The sequence below is a fragment of the Neolamprologus brichardi genome, chromosome 20, assembly GCF_056152115.1.
Source record: "Neolamprologus brichardi isolate AB-2024 chromosome 20, ASM5615211v1, whole genome shotgun sequence".
In the NCBI taxonomy this organism is placed as follows: domain Eukaryota; kingdom Metazoa; phylum Chordata; class Actinopteri; order Cichliformes; family Cichlidae; genus Neolamprologus; species Neolamprologus brichardi.
The window spans coordinates 5,773,689-5,782,388 of record NC_142123.1 but is presented as its reverse complement, the minus strand read 5'-3'; the positions used below and the strand labels follow the sequence as shown (position 1 = coordinate 5,782,388).

The 8,700-nt window shown below is 41.3% G+C and overlaps 1 protein-coding gene across 4 annotated transcripts in view; it reads left to right on the top strand.

Annotated features, from left to right (window-relative positions):
- The first annotated feature begins 1,774 nt into the window (after window positions 1–1,774).
- LOC102795338 (band 4.1-like protein 1) overlaps window positions 1,775–8,700 on the top strand; it is a 50,714-nt gene continuing 43,788 nt past the window's right edge. For all 4 annotated transcript variants that reach the window (XM_035905471.2, XM_035905470.2, XM_035905472.2 and 1 more), the window contains exon 1: window positions 1,775–2,069. The gene's annotated coding sequence lies outside the window, so the exon portion shown is untranslated. The remainder of the gene's footprint in view (window positions 2,070–8,700) is intronic.

Genomic DNA, 8,700 nt, shown 5'->3' with positions numbered 1-8,700 from the left:
GTTATATTAATACTGGTTGGAAAGTGTGTATTTACAAGATTGCAAGAAACATTTTGAGGTTTACACTTTTGTTTGCAGTTTTTTCTTTGAAGAAAAATATACTGAGCTGTGTATATTATATTTTCACAAAAGAAACTCGTAACGTTGGCTGCCTAATATTAAAACAATCCAGTAAATATATAATAAATATAGCTGTACAGGGACATGGTCATGAAAGGATTTTATATTTCTCATTTATACCTTTTGATTTGTCAATCAGGGAATATGACAGCTTCAATAAAGGAATGTTGGGATACGGTAACTTCCAGAGAAAACGGTGAGTAAGAGTGCCCAACCAGGCCATTAAAGCACGGCACATGCCAGAATACGTGTGGTTTCACAGAAAAACTGCAGGTGCAGAGCAAATGAAATAGTTTTAGGAGTTTGATCTGTTTTATATGCACCTTGTTCATAGGGGAGCGTTTACATTTTTATAGTAAATTCCAACCATTGTGGCGGCTGTGACAAGAGTAAAGCTGGTAAATGACTGCCACCAAGTGGAGAAATATTATCCTAACCACTCTGCATGACTTAAGCTTATTATAAAGACAGGTAAATAATCCTCTGATATCCAATAAATGTTGATGCGGGTACTTGGTCACTGTAGAGACCACAGACTAACTTGGCAATAAAGCATCAAGACATATCCTATAGCATTAGTTTTTCCTCCAGCAATCTTACCCCTCCTTTATGCATATCCTGTAACCAACTGAAGCAGACCCAGCGAAGCGTGAAAGGAATTGATTTTCCTGTATGCATATTTGCATTTCAACAGAACACACTTGTGCATGAAGCCAAAGAGGGCGTTCAGCACAGAAGGTTCCTATGACTCACCATTGCAATACATCACCCACAGAGCCTCCATCCATTCAGCACAGTGCTTGCTTTGCACAGAACAGTGTGGCAGTTTTTACTTAACCTTGTGAGATATGGGCTTTGAAAAACTCCAGAATATAAAATAATATGAGGGGTTAAACCTTGTCACGTATGTTTGTAATTGTATCATGCAAAGATTAAGGGAGCTGTATTTGCAGGTAATGCTGAAAAAGGAAAGGCAGCTCTCTTCAGTGTAATGACGCCTGCCAGAGAAAATTCTGGGATCATCTTGTGAAGTTTGCCTCCCATCAGTATTGCCTTGATCTCAAACTAATCTTAACACAGTGGCTCAAACAGAGGCGCCCTCTGATGGGCCACAGAGTCACTGCAGATTGGGCGTGGACGACCAGGATAAAAACACTAAGTCCAATTAAGTCGAACGAATATGATTTTTGAAAGGAAACAGCAGCATTTACTATGTTACTGACTTTGAACAATATTCAACTTGGTTTCTTTTTCATTGTTATTATTATCTGTCATTGACTTATTTAAAAAACAAAACAAAACTGGAGGGCTTGGGCCATTAACTTTTTTCAGCTACTGAAGGGAAGAATTGAATCCGTTTCTTATGAAGCCTAAACTGACCCATAGTGTTGGTATCTCCAGCTTTTAAATGATCGTTAAGTGTGAGAACATATGACTAGACAACACGCATATAATTCCTCCAACCTATAATGCAGTAAGCATCTATATTAACTGCACTCAATTCTTTTATAATCTTCCAAATTTACTAATGGCTTTTGTAATTTATTAGATTACAGTGAAATTAGGCTATAGAATTAATTCGTTTCCAGCCAGCAGCCCCCCACCCCCCATTACGGAGCCTTACAGCGGGATAAGATGACCCGAAAACCAGTAAAGCAAGTGATAAGACACGCTGCGTGTCACGAGCGGAGCGGTCCTCACATTACGCACGACGTTAGGAGTTCCCTTGCTTACACCGTGAAAACGCCTCTCCTCTGTCCTCCTAGCCCTTCCGACTGCTAGCCATCCCTGCCGGCTTGTGCCTATCTTCCGTCCCAGCCTGCAGGGCTGCATCTCCCGAGGCAGAGAAAAAGGCTCTCCGGGGCGGTGGCGGCGTCCGTCTTCCAGTTCCCTTCATCTCAATGATCAGAATCTGGGCTGAAGCCTGACACCCGGCTCTGACAGGACAGGTATGCATGTTTATTTGTTTGTCTCATACGACGCGGATGACAGCGGAACAGGTGCATGCTGCATTTACCGGGTATTACGAAGTGACATTGGAGGCGAAGAGGGAGAAGCATCACACACACCGGTGATTATAGCTTTGCGCGAATACGCGTCCTGCATGCTCCGTAAAGACACTGCTTTTGTTCCTCAAGTGTCATGGGCGGATGAAGAGGGTGTTGCCACATTAGCCTTAATACGACCAATATGGTCGGCAGGCTGGTTTAATAAGCTGCATGGAATGAGGGCACCCTTTATTCCATGCATATCAAGGCCCAGCAAGAAGCAAGTGCACCTTTATCGGCTTACTGAATCATATAACGTCTGGTCAGCTCCCTCGCTAAAAACATACAACCCACGTACAATTGTTCAGACCTATTCTTGGAAATGCCGGTGTGTGTGTGTGTGAGAGAGAGAGAGGATTATTATTTCTCTATGTCTATGGAGCTAACAGCTGATGCTCAAGATAATGAGCTAATTGAAGTGTATTGTCGCGGGTGTGGCAGAGGGGGCAGGCGTGGGCGCCGAGGCAAGGGAAAGGTCTCCTGAATATGTCAACTGCACTGTTTAAAAGTGGGCTATTTAATGACAATGCTCGGGAAGTAGAAGGACGGCAGTTGTTACTTTTTTTCGATTGAAACGACACATTTATAACAATGAATAAAGAAAAAAGGTGCAAAGTGGCACTGATTAAAATTGTGATGTTGCTTTCACTGGAAGTGTATGCGTTTTCAGAAAAAGGCAACAGGTGTAGGGGGTAATTGTCCATTTTTATGCCATTATTTTGAAAATTTGGGTTTTAAAATTTGCCCACTTTCACAAGGTGCATCTGTAAACTGCACATCAGAGCTAAAGATTAATTAAAACAATGAGTTATTACATCACCCCTCCCCCTTCCCGTCTCCTTTTCATAGAGAACTTAATAGCACAGCTGCTACAGTAAAAGTTTGCCAAGCAGAGGAACAACAAAGAGAATTCACCGAGGCAAACAGTAAAAAAGAAAGGAAAGCAAAATACACACAAAAACATAAAATAACCACAACGCAAGCTTTATTTTAACACTTCCAAAAAGTTATCATCAAAAGTAATGCCTCCTTCTGTTCACCCACATACTCAAACAGACTGCCAGTCCTTGTGTCTCTGGCTTGTTTGCAGCCACACCGCAGGCTACAGTATCTACGAGACTCAGAATTTCAGAAACTGAGAAGGCAGAGTGAAGAAGGGGGGAAAATTAGATCTAAAATCCATCCATCTGTTCGTCACACCTATGTCCCTCCATGCATCCTCCAATCTCATTTTCCTTTCACCTGATCCACTTGTGGTCTCCCTGGTGCATATAACAATCGTAACTATACGCAGTCATAGTGGTGCTCCTCGCGTCCCTCATTTAGAGCAATGCCTCTTTGTGTAGATGTATGTTTAGGTGAACACTTACAGGAAAAAAATATTGAATAACTGTTTTCTAGGTTTTTGTCATGGTGCTGCAAGAAGTTTGACTGCAAGCAGTACAGTAAGAGAATTACATGGTACATTTTCCACAGAGCAACTTCCTCTAATGTGTGACAGGTAGCAGATATTCAAGCAAACTCCTAAACTAAGAGTGTGGGACGTGCAAGGTTATATGCAAGTCTCACACTTTCTGGTTAATGTGCAGCTTCTGTGCAGTCTGTCACCAGTCAATACACACACACACACGCACAAACACGCACACACACATCCCTTTAGGTCATCATGTGATAGACTGACGGGAAACACCTTCGTATGTGTCTTTTTATGCACCTAAATTCAGCAAGAGGGCTTGTTTAGACTAGCATACATTGATGCAATTCTCCCTTGAGTCCTATTTTAAGTCATCCTATGATCGATTTGTAAAAGCTCATTGAAGCATAGCCAGTGGTCTTTTCACAGCCAACGGGGAATTCTCCACAGGATAAACTCATATTGCTTCGAAGTAACAGGAGCTTTCAAAGACATATTACGGATAACAAGCAGCATGTAATAAGCTGTCACTGCATTATCATCACAAATGATGTGCGACAGTAGACAATGCCCGACCTAGGAAGACATCACATCATTTGTTTTTCTTTTGGAGATCCCTCCTTTAACAATTGGTTGCACAGTTTGACACAGGTACCAAAAAATCAAATGCCATCATAATAATTTTAGAACCTGCATAAATGCATTTTCTGAGGTAAAGCATTGTAACTTCTAATACCTAACAGACACTGTAAAGGTTATTCAGTTCAGTTCAATTTTATCTATATAGCACCAAGTCGCAACAAGTCACCCCAAAGTGATTTATATTGTAAGATAAAGATCTACAATGAGCAAGCACCTGGTGACAGTGGGAAGGAAAAACTCCCCTTTAACAGGAAGAAACCTCTGGCAGAACCAGGCTTAGGGAGGGGCTATGACCTGCTAGGAGTGAGGGGAGGGAGACAAGACAAAAGAAACACTTGCAGAGAGCCAGAGTTTAGTAATAATGATTAAGTACAGAGTGGTGTATGAAGACAAAGAGAGTGAAAAGAGGTGAAGAAGAAAGGCTCAGTGAAACATGTGGTGTTCACAGCAACCTAGGCCTGTAGGGGTTTTTTTAGGACCACCTGATCCAGCTCTAACCATACGCTTCATCAAAAACAAAAGCTTCAAGTTTAATCTTAAAAGTAGAGTGGCTTACTCGATTTTGCTTGGGCTGAAAAAATGCTGTACAGCTTTATTATAATCATGAAAGTGAATTTTCAAACTACTCATAAAGACAGACAGGTATGATCAGATGAGAAGCTTGAAGACCTATGACATGTACTGAGAATACCATGTTGCCATTTACAGTGTAGTGAAAGCCATAAAATAATCACTTTAACAGCCGCGTTGTATATCACATTTGATATGGTTAGATCAGATTTTTAAAGCGAAAATATTCTCTTCCCAAAGGGTGTAACGCGATTAAACACTAGTCTAACTTATTTCTGTGTCTTGTATGATCAAAAACAAACCTAATCCCTCCAAAGCGATACACTGCCATATATCTACATCTTGTTCGGCTGACCTCCTGTGTTCATGACAAGCATTTGAATGCAGACTACAAGCCTGACATCCAACTTGAAACTGTTGGTCATCCTCTTCCACCCACCACTTCAGCATGCCTACCTCTACACGAGCTGTCACATTCTTGAGCTCAGTGCCATGTGATGGTTCACCTCTTCTTCCCTCTCACGCATTGTGTATGTGTCAACTAGCAAAATAATGCCTACAGGCTGTTCTCTCATTTTTTTGTCATTTTCTTTATCTTATTTTGATACGCTTGACAGACGATGTTAGGCTAGGGTTCCCATGGTAACTGCATTTTAAACAGGCACGCCTGATGCCTCAGTGTTAACCATCGTTAGTGGAGACACGCTCCTTTGTGGTCAATTAGAAAAAAAAGATTGTGCTGTGTACAGCGTGGTGCCTGTCATTTTCCTGTGACAGTGAAGAATGAAGCCGTGTCTTGTTTTTATCCATTTAACCTTTTTAGTAAAGGTTGCTAAAATACATGTGAATACATGAAATGGGGGAAAGATTTAATTTGGGTGGTGAAGGGGCTACATGCGTATGGATTGAATTGCTCATAATTAAATAATTACTTTATCCAGAACTGTAGTTATCACGATGCCCACACTGCTTAATTATACGGAAGGTAAACATAATGAACATACTCACAGGAATACCTACAGCATATGAAGTCATGCACTCAGCAACCTGGGAAAACAATCAGCTTCTCTGCTGACTTATGCCTCTAGGAGCAACAGTCAGTATTTCTGGTGAAAGCAGTCGATATCTGGAATAGTGGATAATGGATACTGAGGCGCAGACTTCCAATTTTGTCAACCAGCCATTGTTTACTAATAAAGATACTTAAAAAAAAAGAATAATAGAAAGATGAAGGTCCAGTTTGCATTTTGGCAATTAGACTTTAAAGTAAAAAGTAAAAATCAGATCTGCATACAACATATAGTCATGTGAAAATGAAAGTTTTCACAGGACTCCATTCAATTCTGTAAAAACTAAGCACACCCCTACTGCTTTCATAGAAATTCAAAGGGTAAGTAGCACCCTGGCATGGGACTTTATAAAACTGATTATCAGCAGGTGTGAACATCTCTATAAAAACTGTTCTTTGGTCCTGACCTCTTGAGGTGGGCACTAACACAGTGCTGCAGTCTTCCCAGGAGCAGACATCCCAGCAAATTCGCTCCAGACAGTTAGATCATGCAGTTTTAAAGGAACTGCATAAAACAGAAGAGCCGCAATTCAGGTTCTGCAGGCCTCTGTTAGCATGTTGACGTAAAAAAAGTTAATGACAGCACAAATAGAAAAAGAGAAAAAGACTAACAACTATGTCTTGCTTGGAAGATTTGCCAAGACCCTCTTTTCTCTAAAAAGAACATGGAAGTTCAGCTTAGGTTTGTAAACTTGGATCTGGACAAACCACAAGATTTTGGAAGAATGTCCTTTGAACAGACGAGACCAAAGTAGAGATGTTTGGGCAGAACACTCAGGCGCCGTTTTTGGTGAAAACCAATCAAGGCGCCAGTGTATCAGCACAAACACCTCATACCAGCTGTCAAGCATGGTGTTAGAGGTTTGATGATTCCGACTTATTTTGCAGCCACATGAATTGGGCAACTTAAGTTGACCAAGAACACCTCTGTAGACCAAAATGTTCCAGAGCCAGATGTGAGGCCATCTGTTCGACAGCTAAAGCTTGGCTTGTATCGCTTCCCGGAGGAGGACAATAATCCAGTATTTAATGGTCCAGTCAAGGTCCAGGAGAGCTGTGCATAAACAAATCCCCACAAACCTCAATGAACTGAAGCAATGTTGTAAGGGAGAGGGGGACAAAATACTTCCAAAATGGTGTGCGAGACTGATAAAGACAGGGAAATTATTGTTTGCGTATATTTTGGCGTCTGTTAAGTGCAGAGAAGATAGGAAAGCTAGGGAGAGATAACAAGGGGAGGTACACAGCAAATGGGATCAGGTCAGATTTGAACCCAGTTCTTTGCATTAGCCTTACAGCAGATGGGTCACCTGCTCAACCTAGTGAGCTAAACTGGCACCCTCTCAAGTGACTACTTCAAGTTATTGCTGCCAAATGTGGTTCTAAAAGCTACTAAATCATGGGGTGTACTTAGTTTTTCGTAGGACTGCATAGAGAGCTGTGAAAGCTTTATTTCCCACATAACTGTATATCTTCAGTGGAGGTGTGTTATCAGTTGAGAGATCCAGCATTACTGTCAAGTTTGAGGGAGTAAATGATATGCTGCTAAAAACGAGCTATTTCATACTCTACACATTCTGTAGAAAGCTACATAAAAATGATACGTAGAGTCTGCAATCTTCCTTTCTCTGTCTTGATGTGAATGTGAACCAGGGCAGCATGCTTGATTGTTTGGACAATTTGTATGAATCAACGGGACGTCAACATGCCTAACAGTAGGTGTCACCTACATAAGCATCTGTTCAGTCATGTTTTTTTTTTCAAAATAATGTTTATCTAGTAGGTTAGCAGTAAGAATTTATAGGTTAGCAAGAAATATTTTATTCCTGTTCTAGGAATTCAAACAGCGTTTGACCTTAAAACTATTCCCAAGTTATGTTAAGTACATTGACCTCCTTTACTGAGTATACATAAGAGTACATATTAGTGTTGAATGGTAGGCGGTGCCTGTTTTACTCATGTAAACTGATTAATCTCTAAGCTAGTCATCGCATAAATCAAATGATGCCTTTTGACAGCTCATTTTGAGAGATTTCACTGCTTGATTTGTTTTAATCAGCGAGGATTAACTTTACAGTGACCCGCCCCAAACCCCCTGCTCTAATAATTTTGCTACGCACATTCGCCACCTTCTTTGACTCCAAGTGATAATGAAGCACACACAGATGAGTTTCCAATCACACAGTCTGTCTTTTTGCATCAGCTCGAGAAAGTGGAACTCTGCACCGAAGAATAGCATCTGTGCTAAACCCTGTAATTCCCTTTGTTAACTCTTCCCAAAAGAGAGTGCTTATGCTATGTAGATGCAGGTAGCATCACTCCCTCTGGGCTTGCTTTCTCTTTGGGAGGATGAACTTGCTGCCTCATTGATTTGGATGTCGTATCATTTATCTCGGCTGTGGTGTGACATGATTTGCAGCAGACTTAACAGTCGTGCTACGCAATCTGCCTCCAAGACTGCTGAGTGCCAAAGGTTTGGAGAATGTGTGTATGTGGTTTCTCCTGAACAAGGACATCTTGCCACTCCTTCTTTCCCAACCCCCACTGTCCTATACCTGGTTTCCCAGAGCCAGCCTCTGCCCTTAAGGATTGATGGACTGGCTGTGTATGCCATTAGAAGAGAGCCACTGATTATAAAGCCGAGATGTGGAGGGAGCAGCTTGAAAAAAAAAAAAGGCAAAGCTCAGTGAGGAATGATCGGTGATTGGGTAATGCAGTGGGTGGCTTCTGTGGATTCCTGTGTAGATACAGTAATTTAGTTTATGCTACTACAGTGCATATTTTTTTGTGTAGATGCACATTGTTAACATAAAAGCCAGTTATATTGTGGGTACACT